This window comes from Neolamprologus brichardi, chromosome 7 (genome assembly GCF_056152115.1).
Source record: "Neolamprologus brichardi isolate AB-2024 chromosome 7, ASM5615211v1, whole genome shotgun sequence".
Lineage (NCBI taxonomy): Eukaryota > Metazoa > Chordata > Actinopteri > Cichliformes > Cichlidae > Neolamprologus > Neolamprologus brichardi.
The window spans coordinates 34,978,925-34,999,246 of NC_142110.1; positions in this window are offsets into that span (position 1 = coordinate 34,978,925).

The following is a 20,322-nucleotide window of genomic DNA, read 5'->3' on the forward strand; positions in this document are numbered from 1 at the left end:
CGTCTATCAAGACTTACAGCTATTTATATGAAGTTGTATAAACGCTTTATTTCGTCAAGACAGTGCGTTTCCTACGATTACATGCATTTGAATGGGGGAATGCGCCCGAAACACAGTATAGGTTTTCATTATGTGAATAACTTGAAAATGTTGGCTCAAACAGCTTCAAAACCTGTTTGCCCAGTACGGGGATCTTGAATTGTATAAGAGAAAGCCACATATATGTGTGTATGCTTCTTCTATCAAGACTTACAGCTATTTATATGAAGTTGTACAAAAACGCTTTATTTCGTCAAGACAGTGCGTTTCCTACGATTACATGCATTTGAATGGGGGAATTTTGCCGAAACAAAGTATGGGTTTTCATTATGTGAATAACTTGAAAATCTTGGCTCAAACATCTTCAAAACCTGTTTGCCCAGCACGGGGATCTTGAATTGTATAAGATAACGCCGTAAATATGTGTGTCTGAGTCGTCTATCAAGACTTACAGCTATTTATATGAAGTTGTATAAACGCTTTATTTCGTCAAGACAGTGCGTTTCCTACGATTACATGCATTTGAATGGGGGAATTTTGCCGAAACAAAGTATAGGTTTTTATTATGTGAATAACTTGAAAATCTTGGCTCAAACATCTTCAAAACCTGTTTGCCCAGCACGGGGATCTTGAATTGTATAAGATAACGCCGTAAATATGTGTGTCTGACTCTTCTATCAAGACTTACAGCTATTTTTATGAAGTTGTACAAAAACGCTTTATTTCGTCAAGACAGTGCGTTTCCTACGATTACATGCATTTGAATGGGGGAATGCGCCCAAAACAAAGTATAGGTTTTCATTATGTGAATAACTTGAAAATCTTGGCTCAAACAGCTTCAAAACCTATTTGCCCACCACGGGGATCTTGAACTGTATAAGATAACGCCTTAAATATGTGTGTCTGACTCTTCTATCAAGACTTACAGCTATTTATATGAAGTTGTACAAAAACGCTTTATTTCGTCAAGACAGTGCGTTTCCTACGATTACATGCATTTGAATGGGGGAATTTTGCCGAAACAAAGTATAGGTTTTCATTATGTGAATAACTTGAAAATCTTGGCTCAAACAGCTTCAAAACCTGTTTGCCCAGCACGGGGATCTTGAATTGTATAAGACAACGCCGTAAATATGTGTTTATGCTTCTTCTATCAACACTTACAGCTATTTATATGAAGTTGTACAAAAACGCTTTATTTCGTCAAGACAGTGCGTTTCCTACGATTACATGCATTTGAATGTGGGAATGCGCCCGAAACAAAGTATAGGTTTTCATTATGTGAATAACTTGAAAATCTTGGCTCAAACAGCTTCAAAACCTGTTTGCCCAGCACGGGGATCTTGAATTGTATAAGATAACGCAATAAATATGCGTGTCTGACTCTTCTATCAACACTTACAGCTATTTATATGAAGTTGTACAAAAACGCTTTATTTCGTCAAGACAGTGCGTTTCCTACGATTACATGCATTTGAATGGGGGAATTTTGCCGAAACAAAGTATAGGTTTTCATTATGTGAATAACTTGAAAATCTTAGCTCAAACAGCTTCAAAACCTGTTTGCCCAGCACGGGGATCTTGAATTGTATAAGATAACGCCGTAAATATGTGTGTATGCTTCTTCTATCAAGACTTACAGCTATTCATATGAAGTTGTACAAAAACGCTTTATTTCGTCAAGACATTGCGTTTCCTACGATTACATGCATTTGAATGGGGGAATGCTCCCGAAATAAAGTATAGGTTTTCATTATGTGAATAACTTGAAAATCTTGGCTCAAACAGCTTCAAAACCTGTTTGCCCAGCACGGGGATCTTGAATTGTATAAGATAACGCAATAAATATGCATGTCTGACTCTTCTATCAACACTTACAGCTATTTTTATGAAGTTGTACAAAAACGCTTTATTTCGTCAAGACAGTGCGTTTCCTACGATTACATGCATTTGAATGGGGGAATTTTGCCGAAACAAAGTATAGGTTTTCATTATGTGAATAACTTGAAAATCTTGGCTCAAACAGCTTCAAAACCTGTTTGCCCAGCACGGGGATCTTGAATTGTATAAGATAACGCCGTAAATATGTGTGTCTGACTCTTCTAACAAGACTTACAGCTATTTTTATGAAGTTGTACAAAAACGCTTTATTTCGTCAAGACAGTGCGTTTCCTACGATTACATGCATTTGAGTGGGGGAATTTTGCCGAAACAAAGTATAGGTTTTCATTATGTGAATAACTTGAAAATCTTGGCTCAAACATCTTCAAAACCTGTTTGCCCAGCACGGGGATCTTGAATTGTATAAGATAACGCCGTAAATATGTGTGTCTGAGTCGTCTATCAAGACTTACAGCTATTTATATGAAGTTGTATAAACGCTTTATTTCGTCAAGACAGTGCGTTTCCTACGATTACATGCATTTGAATGGGGGAATGCGCCCGAAACACAGTATAGGTTTTCATTATGTGAATAACTTGAAAATGTTGGCTCAAACAGCTTCAAAACCTGTTTGCCCAGTACGGGGATCTTGAATTGTATAAGAGAAAGCCACATATATGTGTGTATGCTTCTTCTATCAAGACTTACAGCTATTTATATGAAGTTGTACAAAAACGCTTTATTTCGTCAAGACAGTGCGTTTCCTACGATTACATGCATTTGAATGGGGGAATTTTGCCGAAACAAAGTATAGGTTTTCATTATGTGAATAACTTGAAAATCTTGGCTCAAACATCTTCAAAACCTGTTTGCCCAGCACGGGGATCTTGAATTGTATAAGATAACGCCGTAAATATGTGTGTCTGACTCTTCTATTAAGACTTACAGCTATTTTTATGAAGTTGTACAAAAACGCTTTATTTCGTCAAGACAGTGCGTTTCCTACGATTACATGCATTTGAATGGGGGAATGCGCCCAAAACAAAGTATAGGTTTTCATTATGTGAATAACTTGAAAATCTTGGCTCAAACAGCTTCAAAACCTGTTTGCCCAGCACGGGGATCTTGAATTGTATAAGATAACGCCGTAAATATGTGTGTCTGAGTCGTCTATCAAAACTTACAGCTATTTATATGAAGTTGTACAAAAACGCTTTATTTCGTCAAGACAGTGCGTTTCCTACGATTACATGCATTTGAGTGGGGGAATTTTGCCGAAACAAAGTATAGGTTTTCATTATGTGAATAACTTGAAAATCTTGGCTCAAACATCTTCAAAACCTGTTTGCCCAGCACGGGGATCTTGAATTGTATAAGATAACGCCGTAAATATGTGTGTCTGAGTCGTCTATCAAGACTTACAGCTATTTATATGAAGTTGTATAAACGCTTTATTTCGTCAAGACAGTGCGTTTCCTACGATTACATGCATTTGAATGGGGGAATGCGCCCGAAACACAGTATAGGTTTTCATTATGTGAATAACTTGAAAATGTTGGCTCAAACAGCTTCAAAACCTGTTTGCCCAGTACGGGGATCTTGAATTGTATAAGAGAAAGCCACATATATGTGTGTATGCTTCTTCTATCAAGACTTACAGCTATTTATATGAAGTTGTACAAAAACGCTTTATTTCGTCAAGACAGTGCGTTTCCTACGATTACATGCATTTGAATGGGGGAATTTTGCCGAAACAAAGTATAGGTTTTCATTATGTGAATAACTTGAAAATCTTGGCTCAAACATCTTCAAAACCTGTTTGCCCAGCACGGGGATCTTGAATTGTATAAGATAACGCCGTAAATATGTGTGTCTGACTCTTCTATCAAGACTTACAGCTATTTTTATGAAGTTGTACAAAAACGCTTTATTTCGTCAAGACAGTGCGTTTCCTACGATTACATGCATTTGAATGGGGGAATGCGCCCAAAACAAAGTATAGGTTTTCATTATGTGAATAACTTGAAAATCTTGGCTCAAACAGCTTCAAAACCTGTTTGCCCAGCACGGGGATCTTGAATTGTATAAGATAACGCCGTAAATATGTGTGTATGCTTCTTCTATCAACACTTACAGCTATTTATATGAAGTTGTACAAAAACGCTTTATTTCGTCAAGACAGTGCGTTTCCTACGATTACATGCATTTGAAAGGGGGAATGCGCCCAAAACAAAGTATAGGTTTTCATTATGTGAATAACTTGAAAATCTTAGCTCAAACAGCTTCAAAACCTGTTTGCCCAGCACGGGGATCTTGAATTGTATAAGATAACGCCGTAAATATGTGTTTATGCTTCTTCTATCAAAACTTACAGCTATTTATATGAAGTTGTACAAAAACGCTTTATTTCGTCAAGACAGTGCGTTTCCTACGATTACATGCATTTGAATGGGGGAATGCGCCCGAAACAAAGTATAGGTTTTCATTATGTGAATAACTTGAAAATTTTGGCTCAAACAGCTTCAAAACCTGTTTGCCCAGCACGGGGATCTTGAATTGTATAAGATAACGCCGTAAATATGTGTGTATGCTTCTTCTATCAACACTTACAGCTATTTATATGAAGTTGTACAAAAACGCTTTATTTCGTCAAGACAGTGCGTTTCCTACGATTACATGCATTTGAATGGGGGAATGCGCCGAAAACAAAGTATAGGTTTTCATTATGTGAATAACTTGAAAATCTTAGCTCAAACAGCTTCAAAACCTGTTTGCCCAGCACGGGGATCTTGAATTGTATAAGATAACGCCGTAAATATGTGTGTATGCTTCTTCTATCAACACTTACAGCTATTTATATGAAGTTGTACAAAAACGCTTTATTTCGTCAAGACAGTGCGTTTCCTACGATTACATGCATTTGAATGGGGGAATGCGCCGAAAACAAAGTATAGGTTTTCATTATGTGAATAACTTGAAAATCTTAGCTCAAACAGCTTCAAAACCTGTTTGCCCAGCACGGGGATCTTGAATTGTATAAGATAACGCCGTAAATATGTGTGTCTGACTCTTCTATCAAGACTTACAGCTATTTATATGAAGTTGTACAAAAACGCTTTATTTCGTCAAGACAGTGCGTTTCCTACGATTACATGCATTTGAATGGGGGAATTTTGCCGAAACAAAGTATAGGTTTTCATTATGTGAATAACTTGAAAATCTTGGCTCAAACATCTTCAAAACCTGTTTGCCCAGCACGGGGATCTTGAATTGTATAAGATAACGCCGTAAATATGTGTGTCTGACTCTTCTATCAAGACTTACAGCTATTTTTATGAAGTTGTACAAAAACGCTTTATTTCGTCAAGACAGTGCGTTTCCTACGATTACATGCATTTGAATGGGGGAATTTTGCCGAAACAAAGTATAGGTTTTCATTATGTGAATAACTTGAAAATCTTGGCTCAAACAGCTTCAAAACCTGTTTGCCCAGCACGGGGATCTTGAATTGTATAAGACAACGCCGTAAATATGTGTTTATGCTTCTTCTATCAACACTTACAGCTATTTATATGAAGTTGTACAAAAACGCTTTATTTCGTCAAGACAGTGCGTTTCCTACGATTACATGCATTTGAATGGGGGAATGCGCCCGAAACAAAGTATAGGTTTTCATTATGTGAATAACTTGAAAATTTTGGCTCAAACAGCTTCAAAACCTGTTTGCCCAGCACGGGGATCTTGAATTGTATAAGATAACGCCGTAAATATGTGTTTATGCTTCTTCTATCAACACTTACAGCTATTTTTATGAAGTTGTACAAAAACGCTTTATTTCGTCAAGACAGTGCGTTTCCTACGATTACATGCATTTGAATGGGGGAATTTTGCCGAAACAAAGTATAGGTTTTCATTATGTGAATAACTTGAAAATCTTGGCTCAAACAGCTTCAAAACCTGTTTGCCCAGCACGGGGATCTTGAACTGTATAAGATAACGCCGTAAATATGTGTGTATGCTTCTTCTATCAAGACTTACAGCTATTTTTATGAAGTTGTACAAAAACGCTTTATTTCGTCAAGACAGTGCGTTTCCTACGATTACATGCATTTGAATGGGGGAATGCGCCGAAAACAAAGTATAGGTTTTCATTATGTGAATAACTTGAAAATCTTGGCTCAAACAGCTTCAAAACCTGTTTGCCCAGCACGGGGATCTTGAATTGTATAAGATAACGCCGTAAATATGTGTGTCTGACTCTTCTATCAAAACTTACAGCTATTTTTATGAAGTTGTACAAAAACGCTTTATTTCGTCAAGACAGTGCGTGTCCTACGATTACATGCATTTGAATGGGGGAATTCGCCCGAAACAAAGTATAGGTTTTCATTATGTGAATAACTTGAAAATCTTGGCTCAAACAGCTTCAAAACCTGTTTGCCCAGCACGGGGATCTTGAATTGTATAAGACAACGCCGTAAATATGTGTTTATGCTTCTTCTATTAACACTTACAGCTATTTATATGAAGTTGTACAAAAACGCTTTATTTCGTCAAGACAGTGCGTTTCCTACGATTACATGCATTTGAATGGGGGAATGCGCCCAAAACAAAGTATAGTTTTTCATTATGTGAATAACTTGAAAATTTTGGCTCAAACAGCTTCAAATCCTGTTTGCCCAGCACGTTGATCTCGAATTGTATAAGAGAAAGCCACATATATGTGTGTATGCTTCTTCTATCAAGACTTACAGCTATTTATATGAAGTTGTACAAAAACGTTTTATTTCGTCAAGACAGTGCGTGTCCTACGATTACATGCATTTGAATGGGGGAATGCGGCCGAAACAAAGTATAGGTTTTCATTATGTGAATAACTTGAAAATGTTGGCTCAAACAGCTTCAAAACCTGTTTGCCCATCACGGGGATCTTGAATTGTATAAGACAACGCCGTAAATATGTGTTTATGCTTCTTCTATTAACACTTACAGCTATTTATATGAAGTTGTACAAAAACGTTTTATTTCGTCAAGACAGTGCGTGTCCTACGATTACATGCATTTGAATGGGGGAATGCGGCCGAAACAAAGTATAGGTTTTCATTATGTGAATAACTTGAAAATGTTGGCTCAAACAGCTTCAAAACCTGTTTGCCCATCACGGGGATCTTGAATTGTATAAGATAACGCCGTAAATATGTGTGTATGCTTCTTCTATCAAGACTTACAGCTATTTTTATGAAGTTGTACAAAAACGCTTTATTTCGTCAAGACAGTGCGTTTCCTACGATTACATGCATTTGAATGGGGGAATGCGCCCAAAACAAAGTATAGGTTTTTATTATGTGAATAACTTGAAAATCTTGGCTCAAACAGCTTCAAAACCTGTTTGCCCAGCACGGGGATCTTGAATTGTATAAGATAACGCCGTAAATATGTGTGTCTGACTCTTCTATCAAGACTTACAGCTATTTTTATGAAGTTGTAAAAAAACGCTTTATTTCGTCAAGACAGTGCGTTTCCTACGATTACATGCATTTGAATGGGGGAATGCGCCCAAAACAAAGTATAGGTTTTTATTATGTGAATAACTTGAAAATCTTGGCTCAAACAGCTTCAATTAATTTTATCGTTCAATTCAGCACACTTCGGATAAAATCAACAGGCCTGTGCCTACCTCTTTTATAAAGGCGCCTGTCCACTCAGTTCGATTGCCGGATAATGTCTGCCCGTCTGACCACCTCGGACCGTCCAAGCCTCCAAAACTTCCATCCCAATACCACAGGACGAGCCCCCAAAACTGTTACGGATTCAAATATTGAGGATGGATACAGTCAAACGATGATTTAATGAACACACGCGTGGGAGATGGACACCATACAGCAGACAGCATCAGATCTCAAAATGGTGGAGCCTTGATCAAACTCTTATAGCCTCTAGTGGCCCCCACCTAATCATAAAAGCCTAAACATTCACATTCTTTCTCACACAGCGCCTAAGCTACGACCTTGGCTCCCTGTTTATCTGCTCCTGATGAAATGGGGCAGTATGCTCTGTTCTCTTCTAATCAGACAAATAAGGTGATGGCTTTCTGTGAACAGTATTTCTTATAACTCAGCAGTATAATGCATCATAAAACAATATCATTCATTCACAATAAATCAGCAGTCTAATGTAATGCAAATCAATTTACCAAATGTAATAGTTATCACCTTCTTCTAATTCAGGAGAATAATGCAAACTAAAACTACATAATAATTCACAATCTTTAATTAGGGGTCTAACATGGCATAAAGTAATATCATAATCCGACAATTCCCCCTGTTGAGCTCTTTAGACTTAAAGAGCTCACTTACACCCTGCAATCCAGTGTTGCCGGGTTCATTTCTCCTTGCTCCTGAGGCCCTTTGTCCCCCTGTTGGGTGAACCATATGTGTGATGACCCCTGTGTTTGCGCAGTTCAGATGCAAGAAAAACTTTTATTACAACAACAATAGTAGATACAGATGATACTCCCATCACTCCCCAGTTCTCCCACAGCTTTATTTCGGTGCTACCTTATACCCTTCAAACGTACTCAGACTAGAACCTCTGTCCGAGGAGCTTTTAACCTTTATTTTATTGCTGTAGGCACCAGTGTCTTCCAGTCGGGTGATCCTCTGCTCTTATTTCCTTCAACCTCAGGGGTTAGACAACCCTTCAGTCGTTGCACAGATCAGGGGATTATTCTGCCCCGATTTCAAACAATGATCTGTGTATTCTGGGATCACAGCTGTGTTCCCCCCCAAAAAAAAAGGAACAGAAAGGTGTTCTCCTTATGACCAACAGCCTCTCGAACGTCGTTGGTGTGGTGTTCCTGGATTTCCGTCAACCCCTTCATGGTTATTGCTGTGTTTATGGGATCCATCCTTTTGAGGTGACTAACTGGAGCCCAAGATGCCATGACACTTGAACCCAGTTGATGTTTCCGCAGTCACCGTGTCTGTCTCTACTGCCAAGGATCCTCGTATATCTGTGACCTCGTCTGGTGTCTGTTCCTTTCTCTGTAAAAGACAGAAAACCAAAACACCTCTCTTCCCAGCTCTAACAATCTAATGTTGCTGTCTACTGATCTTTTGGTGATTCAGAATTTGTTTAGAATATTCAGAATGTCCCAAGGACTTATCCTAATTTAGTGTATGTGTGTGTAAGCGTGTTTGCATGTAACCCGCTGCACTCAAGGCATTTCTTACACTTTATCAGTCCGGACTATCGCCGAACGAAGCTTATGACCTTCAAAAGACCGAGTGCCAACTCATTATAAGCACATTTGCAAGATATGTATAAAAATGATTAAAACCACTCATTCTAATAAAAGACATCAAAGACAAATTAGCCATTTCTAATTCTAACATGTGTCCATTCAACGAAGCTAGAAAATTAAAAGAACAGGTTAGTGACCTCATATCTTAGAAAGTATCAGACTTTCTCCTATCCAGTGTCGTTGCTCCAGTCTTGTTATTCTGTGTTAGGGAATGAAATCAATTTAATTGTCATGTTAGATCTGTTCAACTCCTGGCTCCGCCCAGAGCCTGCGTCTTCCCAATTGTCTACAAACAAAACCGGTATTAATATGAACTTCACTTCAACATGAACTTGTTGACTACTTTTGACACCTGTAAATAGAAGATTAACATGGGGTTATAACAATCACTGTAATACAAATGTTAATATGTCAATAGCTTCAATAAATGTTCAATGAAATGCTTGTTATATGATTCTAATGTAACAATAATGCTGATGCTAAAATAACAGTAAAACACACCCTTTTTATCCCTTACTGACCACAGCAGGGGCATCTATGTTTTGATTCAGACATGAATCCAGCTCACCTGATTCATCACTGAGCCCCACCGGCACTGACATCTGACAGGGTGGTGCTGCATATTCTTCCTTTAATGTCACTATTTTCAATCTGTTAATTAGAGTGCTTAAACATGAAGTAGACTACGTCCACTACAAGTCAATACAACTGTGAATGTGGCCAATTATCAATCTATTACCAATCAATAACAAAAAATAGCTTTTATTTTATGCATGCTTTTTAGTCAACCACTCACCCACAGGATCTCCAATCCCAGAAAATTCCTTCTCCTCATTTAATGAGTCTGTCCTCCTTCCATGCCCTGGTAACTGGTCCATCCAGAGCTGTATCATTATAAAATATACATACAACAAGCCAAACCACACCTTGGTCACACCAACCCTTTTCCGCCCTGAAGATGTCCAACGCCATCTTAGTCTGGACTGTCAAAGGTGACTTTAACGCTGACTGTTCCGACAATCCATTTATAACATTTCCTGGTCAGATTAGCCAATCCCTGCACACTGGAATAAACATAATCAACATGATCAACCTTTTTCCTGCGTGTTTTTTCACCATCTTATTGATTCCAACGCTCCATCCTTATGTGGTTTGCTACATTATGTTTATCTAGAACTCCACTCTGTCTCTAAATGTTTGAAGAATTTTTCATGTTTGGGGTCAAGTTTTAAGAATTTGACCATACGTGAAATTAATGATGTTATCACCCCCATCGGGGCTTACCTTTCCCACTTCTGATGATATTCCTCCCTATTCTTTGCAAGTACCCCCTTTTGGTGGCGAGAAACTGTTGGTGTGGTCAAGGGGGTGCTGTAAAAACAAAAGCTCAGGACAGAACAGCTATCAGTCATGTACTTCATACAAAATTAGCATATATTGAATTTCATATTGATCCTCTGAATGTAATGATACATTTTAATTTTAATTTATCAAAGCTAAACACAATAATTTTTCTTTAATTTGCTCTTGATCTTGTGCAGCACCACATCTCAGCACATGCCCCTGTCGGTTCTATCCTACTTTTCTAAATTATTGACTATTTCAATGGAGAACCTAAATGACGTGGACCAAGGTTTGTTATTACATATCTCTATTTTAAATGTGACAAGTCTATCATTCCCCTATTATTCATAGACATCAATAGAGGTTTTTTTTTGCTTTTTTCTCTATCAAAATTAATTGGCTTTTCTACAGTGGCCTGCTATGGTTAATAATAACATGTTCAGTCTTGAGTGAAATCAAAGCTTTTCTTCACTTTAGCATTTAACATTCCCAACAATATAATGTGATACATTAATCGAAACACAACTAATAAAACCCAATTTTCTTAATGGAAACATCAGTAGCTCAAAATTAGCAACCAAAAGGTTAAGTCTGCAGTTCACACTCATGTGAAGCTACAGCCTCCCCCTTTAGTCTCTGTCCTCCCCCTACTCCTGCAAAAACAAAACAAAGCGAGACAAAACATCCACCCTTCTTTTACAGGCTGGGTGAATTGTTTGTGGACATTTACTAATCCTAAAGTCAGTACAGTTTTTGTCTCAGTATCAAGTCAGTTTAAACATTTAGTCGTCAGTCCATCACAGTCCAGTCACATGCATACATTCATACACATTCATACCAGATATTGCTGATAATGGAGTCTCACACGCAACCTATTCGAGCCTCCATCACCAGCATGATGACGTCATCATTTTAAAGGAAAACAGTTCCTTGTTTTTTTTTTTTAACTGGATTGACTCGCTGCAATCCTTTTAGGTTCAGGACTTCTCATGTGATCAATGTCCCATATAAGTGAATTTCTCCAGAGCCCATTATAATCATGGAGAAAAATACTTTGCAACTGTTTTCAGTAAAAATGTTTTATAGCGCTTTAAAGTTCAATCTCTCAGGCCTGGATTAAAGAGCTGATTTGTTAAATCAGGAACTCACAAAATACCAAAATATCACCACCGGTGGATCACTCCTCTCAGATGTTCTTATTTCAGTGCACTGTAACAAAAGCAAAGACAAACGTAACCAATAAAATACTCATATAATAACAAATACTGGGGCCCGTTGGAAACATGTCCAAGCATAAAACCATCTTTCTCTCTCTTAGAGAAAGAAAACAATCCAAACCTCACTGATAAAATCAACCTAGTGTTAAGCAAAACCCAAAATCCACCAAAACTTCACCAGAAAGTTTTTCTCCCTCCCGGGACAATATTGTGTAGGCATACAGGTACCGTAACTTCTTTTTGCACTGACAAAAAACATGTTGGACTTATTTGATTCAATAGTGGACACTAGTTGCACACAAATGTTTTGCTTTGGTAAAAACTTAAACAACTGAGTTAAATCAACACAACCTTTTCATATTCAGTAAACCTGTGCATTTTGAGTTCATATTACACGATTAAGACATGTTCAGATGGAGTAAGTTGAGCTCCTGGAATATTTTAATCCTTCACAATTCTGTCATTTTATTTCAACACTATTCAATAACTTTTATCCAAATTCTACTTGGTCCCTTAAATACTACATGTTGTCTTCATATTGCCTACGGTTCAACAAAGTCTAAATTCTGGTTACCATAAAAATTGAATGGGTCTACAACAACTACCATCCTCCTATCTTTATCCTAATTGCACGAGGGCTGGGAAATAACTCTAAAGTGATAGGTTACGAGGCAGGGTGCACCCCGAACCGGTCACCAGTCTATCACCTAGAAACAAACAACCATTTACACTTACACTCACAGATAATTTAGAATCATCAATTAACCTAGCTCTAATAGCTTCATGACTTTTCACTGTGGCAGGAAACCAGAATACCCAGAGAGAAACCACTGCAAACTAACCAGACTGTGGACTTGCACCCAGGACCTTCTTACTGTGGAGCAACAGCACTCACCAGCATGCCAACAATGTAGGAAATACAGGGAAGCCATGATTTCCTGTTGAATTTTGTACAGATCTTTAAAGCCTGAGGCAATTGTGTTAAATACACGTGGGATACTTACGTAAATCCAAGGGCTGGCCCCCTTTTCTTCTTTTTATTTTATATTTTATTATTGTTATTATTTTTATTTTTATTATTATTATTATTTTTTTTTTTAGTATGTTCCTCCTTAAATTAAATCTCAATCACAAAAATGTGGCGCTCCGAAATAAGGCTCACACCGTTAATTCATCATTTTCACTCTGTACCACTGCTCCTTATCAGGCTGTGTGAAGCACAGTAAACAATTCAGTCGAGGCCTTGAGCCATAAACAGACATCACTCACAGACATTGTTTTCATAACCAAACTGCTTTAGACCCTGTCCCCTAAATCTACACAAATGCCCTCTGGGTGACATGAAATGCATTTAACCAAAAAAAAATCAATGGCTTCTTGTTGTTGTAACAAATTCTGTATTTGGACGTTTGTGTGCAGCATTTTGCGTATCAGCATAGCATTTGTTAGTAAAGCATTCTTCATTGCATCAGCGTGTGTGTATCACTCTTCATTGCCCAAACATGTATATGTGTGTGTGGATCACTTCTCAGTGAATTGAATCAGCATTTTGATTTGTGTGCGTGTGTGTGTGTGTCATTTCTCAGTCAATCAACGAGTGCATATGTGTTCATATGTGTGTTTCTCTTGATTCTGAGTCAGTGTATGTAGATGTGTGTGCTTGTGTGTGTTTGTGTGTGTGTTTGTGTTCATCACTTTCCTGTTCTGATGTTCTGGGTAAACCAGGGCCTGAAGCGTGCTCTGGGGTCCTGCCCTCCCCCTTTTCAATCCGTTTGGGTCCATTGGTGCTGCTGCCCAAAGTTCTGTCCATACTGGTTCTGGCCCCAATTGAGGCAGTCCTTTTCTCCAGTGTCCTGCATCTTCTCATTGTCCAGCTCCTCCTTAACTTGACCCTTTTTGCTTCTGCATCTCCTTCAGGGTTTGCTCCTGGTGTTGGAGCTTCTCGTCAGGTTTGGCAACCTCCTGCTCCAGCAAGCTCCGGCCTGATTTAAAGTCCTGTATCTGGGACTCGAAGCCTGACTGATGGGTTCGATTAGCAGCCAGCTCCTCCTGAGCCATGATCAGTTTCTGCTCTGATGCCTTGAGCTCTCACTGAGGGCAGAAACCTCAGAGTCTTTTCCGTACACGTCAGATTGAAGTTTATTGATGTTTTCCTTGCTTTGCTCCACGGCCTTCTGCAGCTCTGCTGTCCGGCTCTTCTCAGAGGTCAGCTCCTGACCGAGCCCCGACACCTGTGCCTTCAGCTTATGTTCTTCTGCTGCTTTTGTCCAATCTGAGGTGCCTTCTGACCTCAGTTACTCCTCGTGTCTCTGGCACGCCCTTTTTGCTGCCCGATCCTCCGTGTTGGTCCATCACTGTCCTGCACAGTTTTAATGCAGAGTTGTGAAGGTCAGCATTCTTTTGCTCGGCCTCACTTTTCATCCGGGCTTAATAGGCGTCTCGTCACAGCTCTGTCAGCTGAAGCTGTCTGGAAATCTCCCCCGTGTAGTGAAACGGGCCTTGGATTTAACGTTCTCCGTCTCCGCTGCATGAGATCGTTTTCCTGCAGCACTGTTGACATTTTCAGGCTGTTGTTGTGAGTCCAGCTGCTGTAGCATTTGGTCAGGGTCACATCAAAGATGGTAGAGAGGAGAGCAAAGATGATAGAGGGGAGAGCAGGAGTCCAGGTCAGCCTCGGCTTTCCGGGCCGACAAAGCAGCCTGTAATTAAGCATAAAGAGAAAAAACAAAAACAAAACAAAAACAGACGAACAGGAAAATGATGTTGTTTTGGCTGTGTTACTCAGAGAGGGGCCAGGCCCTGTGTCAGCCTTCTCCCCCCCTTTTTTGTTTTTTCTCACTATATAATCAACTCCTAAGCCACCAAGTTGACAGGACAACACAGGTACACGTTAAAATTCTTAAGATCATGTTTAATAATTCAAAAAAGGAATTTTATTTCATTCAGTAATCTCTTGTATTAATCAATCAGAAAAAAAAACATGTCACAATTCGACTCTTTTAACCACTAAATTTATTATTTCATCACTGGTTTGGGATTTACCAGTGTCTGTTTTTTTTGAAGTCAAGTTGTTGTCCTGCAACCCAGAGAGTTTATTTGTTAGTAGTGGATAAACTTTATCATTTAACATCAGGTGTATGTTAAGTTTCGCTGCTTTAACCTTGCTGGAAACTCTTCACGTGTTCATGAATGTAAGCTGTTTCTTCATTGCGTGTGTGTGCGTTTGTGGGTGGGTTATTTTAACTTTTTTCTCCAACAAGGCATTTCTCTAATTGTGTGTTTTTAATTTTGTTTCCCAAATTTTGATTTCCCACCTTAAATAACAGCATTCCATGTCTTCAGCCAGGAATTAGAGCTTGCTTGTGAGATTCAGGGACACATGGTGCCAAAAACAATTCAGTGAAAAACTTGCCTGAAAATTTCCAGTGATGGTAACCGATAACTGGAGGAGAAGATGTCCTTTAAGCTTCTTTTCAGGGTGAGGACAACGTAAGAGGTCAAGCTGTAAAATTTTGAGCCAGAGCTTGGCCTGTCTGTCGTCCCAATTTTGTTAATCTATCCTTTTGCTGCTGTACTCAGGTCTCCAGGTTGAGAGAAATCCACCTGTATTAAGAGACTAAAACATTCATTTACTATTTTTCTTACAACATCCATTTGGTTCATCTACCTAAATTTTACTCTCTCTCTTGGTGCATAGTTCACACAGTCAGGCAGTTGCCTTTTATGGGCATGCAAGTTTCCGGTCACTTACCCCCAGCAGCTGCGAAGCCGTCTCTCCCATATCAAAACTCAGCCAAACATCAAACATTCACCGTAGTCATTCAAAACTTTATTTGTAATATTATAATCAGCAAAATCAGCGTTTTAATTACAGGCATGTTTCATTGTTTGCAAATCATACTTATAAAACTCAATAACACGCTAAACAGGAAGTCCTCTGTGGGGAGCCTCGTTTCACACTCAACTCTCTATTATATTTTACAAAGACGTCTTATATTTACAATCACTCTCAGGCCTGAAAGTTTTAGCGCCTACACAATTTTGACAAATTTAAGATAACGGGTCCAACCGAAGAAAGTCCAACTTTTTTGTAATCAATTAACCAGTATCAGACTCTAACTGTATCTGGCCTCATCTCTAAAATCCCTAACTCAATTTAAAGTGTCCAAAAAAGCGCAGATAAGGAGACTCTAACTCCTAGCTTTTTCCAGGATGCCCTGTACCCCACAGTCAAGCCCACTGAACTAACCCTGTTCGCCGACAGGTCAAGGTCGCGCGTCCGCGGCCAGGAGGGAGCGTAACCTCCGGGCTATGCGCCTCTTAGTGGACTCTAACCACCGTTCTAACAAAATTTATAATACTTTTAAACAACAGACAACACCCAAAAACAAGAGTATGACTGATGCAAATGCAACGTTATGGACATTGGAGACTCTAACTCGCAAAATGACCAACACAGATGCAATCTTTAGACTAATGGAGACTCTAACTCACAAAATGACCAATTCCCTATCAAACTACCTGAGACTCTAACTCAGTATTATTTTCCTTTACCTCGGGACTCTAACCCAGTATTATTACCTTTACCTGAGACTCTAACTCAGTATTATTTTCCTTTACCTCGGGACTCTAACCCAGTATTATTACCTTTACCTGAGACTCTAACTCAGTATTTTTACTTGTAACCTTACTTCAAATTTCAACACTCATGAGATTTTTCTTCAAAATCAAAACAGACACCCACCGGCAACTTTTACTGAATAGACATTTAATTTCATCGTCCAATTCAGCACACTTCGGATAAAATCAACAGGCCTGTGCCTACCTCTTTTATAAAGGCGCCTGTCCACTCAGTTCGATTGCCGGATAATGTCTGCCCGTCTGACCACCTCGGACCGTCCAAGCCTCCAAAACTTCCACCCCAATACCACAGGACGAGCCCCCAAAACTGTTACGGATTCAAATATTGGGGATGGATACAAGAGGAAAACCCAAAATAACAACACTGGTCCGGCCGGGTCAAGTCAAACGATGATTTAATGAACACACGCGTGGGAGATGGACACCATACAGCAGACAGCATCAAATCTCAAAATGGTGGAGCCTTGATCAAACTCTTATAGCCTCTAGTGGCCCCCACCTAATCATCAGAGCCTAAACATTCACATTCTTTCTCTCACACAGCGCCTAAGCTACGACCTTGGCTCCCTGTTTATCTGCTCCTGCTGAGATGGGGCAGTATGCTCTGTTCTCTTCTAATCAGACAAATGAGACGATGACTTTCTGTGAACAATATTTTCTTATAACTCAGCAGTATAATGCATCATAAAACAATATCATCCATTCACAATAAATCAGCAGTCCAATGTAATGCAAATCAATGTACCAAATGCAAGAGAACAACGCAAACCAAAACCACACAATAATTCACAATCTTTAATTAGGGGTCTAACATTGCATAAAGTAATATCATAATCCGACAGTGTCCAGCTGTGGAGCTTGTTGTTGGTGTTTGAAGAAACTGTACGTTTGTGTTGTTTCCTCCTTTAACAGTTTGTTTGTTTCTGCTCTGTGATGTTTGGACCAGATGTTCAGCTCTTATTTCAGGACACACTTTGGATCGCTTGTGTTTGAAGACACATGATTATAGATTATTGATTGATTGGAATCCACACTGATTATCAGTCAGTTACTCTGCACTTAAACATTTGTTACTGTGATCAACAGTTTAAATGGTTCTGTATGTAACTTTAGACCCAGCTGACACTAATCAGTATCGTCATGTAACATTGTTTTTCCCTTTAAACAAGGACAAAGAGATCAAATCAGTTTGTTGTTAAGAAGTTGGCATTCAGGTTTTACTGAAGTGAAAAAACACAAAACAAAGCAGCTCAGTTTAGTTCAGGGTCACTGCAAAGTCAATCAGACATAAGATTCATGTTTTAAATGCTGTGTGTGCTGATAATATCTGCATATGGAGTTTGCAAGTTTAAAATACACAAGTTTAAAAATATATTTGGACTCTTCTGCTTTTCTGTGTCTTTCTATTGTGATGAACACATTGATTGCTGCTGTCACACTCTGAGGGTTTTGTGTTTATTGTGTTTTAATCAGGGACCTGAGTCTGACTTCTTTTTAGTGTTTGAAGATTTTAATCACTGTTAGTTGGTCACAGTGTGGTCTCTTGTGTCTGCCATCCCATTGAAGTCTTTGCAATTTTTTGTTGAACACTTTGAACTTTGTCCTTTTTGAACTATTTTCAGTCTGAATGAAGAGTCACTTGATTGTATTTAAGTTTGTTGCCCTGAATTTAGCTACAAACCTTTGCCAACGAACCAGGTTACTCTTGTATTAAATACATTTATCCAGTCACTTAATGGTACATTTAGATGAGTTAAATAGTTGAACCGATGCATGTTACGATTCTGTTTGTTGTGATGAATTCTCAGTAAATCATGACTTTAATGTAAGAGCAAAGTCTCACAGCCTCAAACGCATTTAAACCTCTCACTCCATAACTGAAGATGTGTAAGATATAAAGTGCAGAACGCAAGCCTGATACTAGTGTTTGATCTGTTTCAAATTAAACACAAATGAACTGTTCAAGGGACAAAAGTAATTAGTTGTTTGGTCCTTTGTGAATTCTTACCTGTGTGGGAAATGTTCAGATAGAAAGATCTGAACTTTTTTAACAAGAATCAGACGGTTGTGTCCAGAAGATCAGGTCTGAGTCTGTCTAAGACCTTGTGCTGCTCCTGGTCAGCAGAGGGCTCGAAGCCATCTGTGCCTGACTGCTGATGCTTTCCTTTAACATCTTTAACAAGGACTCGTTTATTCATGAAAAACAGAAGACTTGATTCAAAAACAGAAGAAACAGCGCACAGTAAAGTTACATGTAATAACATGTTTAATGTTCAAACACAGGCATAGTGTGACGCACTTAAACATGAGGAAGTTAAACATTCGTCTGTTGATGGCTGATCACTGAGGCATCACAGAAACTGATGGAGTTGATAGAACAGAACAGGAAGTGAGATATTTTAATTTACTTGACATAAAACAAATTTATTTTATGTCATGACATAAAATAAATCAAATGTATGATCTAAATCAAACCCCTGATGTCTCTTAGCCTTTATACAGCTCTGTTAAATGAGTGTTGTTACCATTGGTGCATCACTGAGATCAGGTGTTATGAAAACTGAAACTATGCTGCATGCAGCTACTAGTTTTTCTATTTTGGTGCTATAAATGTTCATGGACATGGTTTCCTTGGCTGAAAACACCAAAATCATTAAAATATCTTTTCATGAAAATGATGTAAGACAGAGCAGAGAGCTAATGCTGACTTTAATGCTCAGGACCCACTTCTTCTTATCGGACTGTGTTTGAGGATCTTTAGAAGTTTTTCTTTCTAGTTTCTCCACAAGTTAGCTGATTTAAAACAAACAAACAATCAAACAAAAACCTTGTTCACATGCCATCAAGATAAAACGACAAAAATCCAAACCCTGCTGCAGATCTGGTGTTCTCCATATTAGGCTACGTTCACACTGCAGGCGAAAGCGCATCAATTCTGACTTTTTTGACCCTCTGTGACCCAAATCCATCATGGTGACAGTGTGAACGGCACAAATCCAATATTTTCAAATCCGATCTGGGTCACTTTTGTATGTGGTGCTGAATCCGATACATATCTGATGTTTTAGAAAGCTGCTGTTTGATGGTCATGTCGCATTAAATCCGTCTTTTACGTCACTGACACGAGACAGACGCCAATTATCAGCGCCGGAGAAGACATCGTGAACGCTTCCTGTCCATCCAGTGAAACTGTTGGGAAGACAACGTTGGAGAAACGTGAACATTTTATTTGTACTGTATAATCTGCAGATTCTGACAGAAATCTGCAACTATCCTTTGAAGCACCGCTCCTCTAAAACAGCAATAAGGATCATTATTAGGCCAAATGTAAATAACAAAATAACTTTATAACTTAAAGCAAAAATTAGGAAACGTAAAGTCCGAAGTCTTTATATTAAGGCCATCAGTCAAACAACACTGTTGGTCTGGGTCTAAACAGAGCGCGTTGTGTGTGACGTCTTCTTTTGTGCATGCGACCGCTTTGAGCGTTCACACTAGAGCGCGTTTGCTGTCACATTTTATTTGTAGTGTGAACGAGCAGACAAAACAATCAGATTTGATCAAAAAATCTGAATTGAGCATCAAGACCTGCAGAGGGAACGTAGCCTTAGAGAATGGTGAGCTGCTAAATGTGTTTTATGTGGTAGCATCCAGTGAAACAGCATTTATACAGTCTAGCACTGACTCAGTTCACTAACCAGGTTCAAGGAAATAACTGGAAGATTTCCCAAACAGAGAAATCATGCTGGGATCTTTGTTCCCGCTATGAACTCTAATACAGTACAGATCTACATGTCAGGGGAGAAAATATAAGAAACAAAGATTTCCAATAAAACACATAGAAAATCTGTTTTTCAGGTTCAGATTCATTTTCTGAATCTCCGCAGCGGCACGTG